Genomic DNA, 2,981 nt, shown 5'->3' with positions numbered 1-2,981 from the left:
CCCTCTGTGCAGGTATGGTAGGGTGGAAGAATGTTGGCTTGGGTCAATGTGAGAGATTGACACCGGTTGGCATTTGACCACCCCCCTAATTAATGAGGTTTTCCAGGTTTCCCTCATTCATGCACTGAATGGTGGTTAGGGCCTACCAACAAGTCGTTCCTGGGCGCAAATGCGACCTGCCTAATAATAATATGCCGCCTCCTCTCCCGCACAAGTCTCCGATTTATGGGCTAATTCTCGTAATTAGAATGAGGAGTAGAGATTATTATTATTCTTCTTCTTCTAATAACTCTCCTCAACTGATGTGGTGTTATTGTCAACATGCTTGTCTAATTCTAGTACATAATCTTCTCTGTTCTGGAGCCTTGTTGTATACAACTTATACTTCACAGTTCCCCATAAGAAGAAATCAAGAGGCGTCAAGTCTGGAGTTCTTGACGGCCACTCAACCGTTAGTTGACAATCCGTTTCGTTGCGACCTATCCACTTTCTCGGGAAATTCTCATTCAACCAATGACATACTATTACCGTATTATGAATAGGTGTTTCTTCTAGTTGAAGGTAGCAGTTCTGTCTTACATACATGAAGAGGAAGTGTATGTACTGTATTCCAGAAATCATTATTTAAAAAAGTCAAAAAAATCTCTGTGTGTAAATTAAGTAACTTTAAAAAAGAAGGATCCGATTATCGAACACATAAAATCCCACAAAACACAGTAATCTTTTTAATTAAGATTTATAAAATAGAATTAGACAAGCATGTCGACAAATAACACCACATCAGTTGAGGAGACTCATTAAAAATAAGAGGATGAATTAAACAGTGCATACCAAATGATGGTGGGCTAATAGAAAACAGTAATATTTAATTATTATTTCGTTGTCAAACTCATTTCTAGTATAATAAAAGAAATAGATAATTTGACTGTCTTGTAGTAAGCATCCTGTATGAGTGAAATCAATTAAATTGCATAAACCTTTGGTTAATAATATTATGGAAAAATATCTTGAACATATTTTCCACTGTTAATACAAGAAACTCTGCAATGAGTGAAATTTTTGCACCTAGTTTGTGAACACCGTGTAAAATTTATAATAATGAAACTTTATATTCAGAGTTGTGAGGTGTGATAAAATCGAAAATGCTATACATTTCTTTCTTAAAAGAATGCCTAATTTGTTTTTTTTTATATAAATATAATATCAAAGAGTGGGCTTTTTGAGTACTATTACATAAAAAAAAGTTTTGGAAATCGGCCAACACCATCCTAAATACGGATGTGTTTCGACTTTAAGTGAAACACACTGTATAATAGGCTAAATGAAGGTAAAGCATTTGTAGATTTAGCGAAGGCTTTCGACACAATATTTCATGACAAATTATTAAAAGACAGCAACGTGTCGCTATCGGTAATATTACCGGTTCTAATAACCCGTTGAGTGTGGGGTATCTCAAGGTATTGGGTCCAGTGCTATTTAATGTTTATATAAATGATCTCTTTAAACTTAATGCGAAAGGTTTTTTTTTTGTTTTTGCAGATAGCACGGTAGTATTCTACAGCGGTCCAACTTGGACTCAGATAAAGAACTTAATTGAAAGAGGTTTTACAATAATTATAGAATGGTTTAGTAGCAGGTTATTATCTATAAATTATGACAAAACATTTTACCTTATACCTACTACCAGGATACTCTACCGAAATATAATACAATTGCTGTTACAATAAGCCAGCAACACGTAACAATTTTATCTAAAAATAAAATAAAATATTGGGGTATAATTAGAGACAGGACATGGACATGGAATTATCAAATTGATTACGTAGTATAAAAAATTAGAAGACTTATAGGAAAGTTCACAATTTATAAAAGTATTTTTAGTGAACCACAGCTTAAAAAACTGTATTATGCTTTAGTGCAAACCCATCTTACCTATGGTATATTGGTCTAGGGGGAGGGGTATAACTGACAGTTACCTATTTAAGAAAACTCAATACTGCGTAAAGATGGGTCATAAAAATAATGTTAGGAAAAAGTTACACTTATCCAACTGATATTTTGTTTTTTAAAACTAAGGCAAATGCAACAGCAATACTGTATCATTTCGACGCTAGTTTCGAAGAATCAGCTAGGCTGTGCCTTAAGAAAAGCAGGTTCAAAATTGATCGAAACATTTGTAGTGCTTGAAGAATTGCATTGAAGTACCTGTAGTTGATGTTCGTAATAAATACCTTATGTCAGTATCAAACATTTTCTAGTTTAAATTAATATGAACTTACAATAACATAAAATTCATTTAATTACTTTTCCAATTTCCCAATGCCCCATACATTTTCTGATTAATATGGTGTTTCAAATTGAGCTGGCACTATCGCTAATTAGATTATTACTGGAAATACAGTCGAAGTGGATCATACAGTTTTTTAATAATGAGGCAAATTTGAAATTGCTTGTGAGAAAATAAGTAAATGTTATTATACCGTCCCCATTACTGCGACCTTATATTAAAAAAGAAATGGGTCCTGCACTTACCTAGAAAATAATCTTATTTGAACAAGCAGGATTTTTTTATTTTAAATTAAAAGTATTTAATACATCCGATACCTGAAATCGAAACAATTACAGATATACGAATATATAACCGCTTGAGGTAAATATATACCCTAAGATTTCTACATAAGAAACGGAATAGAATTGGATTGTATAATTTATTAAAGAGAATTTCTATATTTATAAAATGAAGGTAACTCTGTGGTTGTAAACGTAGAGATTTCAAAAATAGAAATTATGTTATTTCCCTAGCGGTTACCAAATATTCCCCAATTACAAAAAAGTGGTACACCTCCATTCCATATAACAATATATCCACAACCCTATGTTAACCCAACATTATGGAACTCTGTAGTTAAAGACTGAAAAATGTTTATTAGGGTCAGAGGTTAAGGTCTGAGGGTCGAATAATCAAATTAAGTCAATACTAG

Source organism: Anoplophora glabripennis, unplaced genomic scaffold, assembly GCF_000390285.2.
Source record: "Anoplophora glabripennis isolate ALB-LARVAE unplaced genomic scaffold, Agla_2.0 scaffold555, whole genome shotgun sequence".
In the NCBI taxonomy this organism is placed as follows: domain Eukaryota; kingdom Metazoa; phylum Arthropoda; class Insecta; order Coleoptera; family Cerambycidae; genus Anoplophora; species Anoplophora glabripennis.
Note: the sequence above shows the minus strand (reverse complement) of the source record.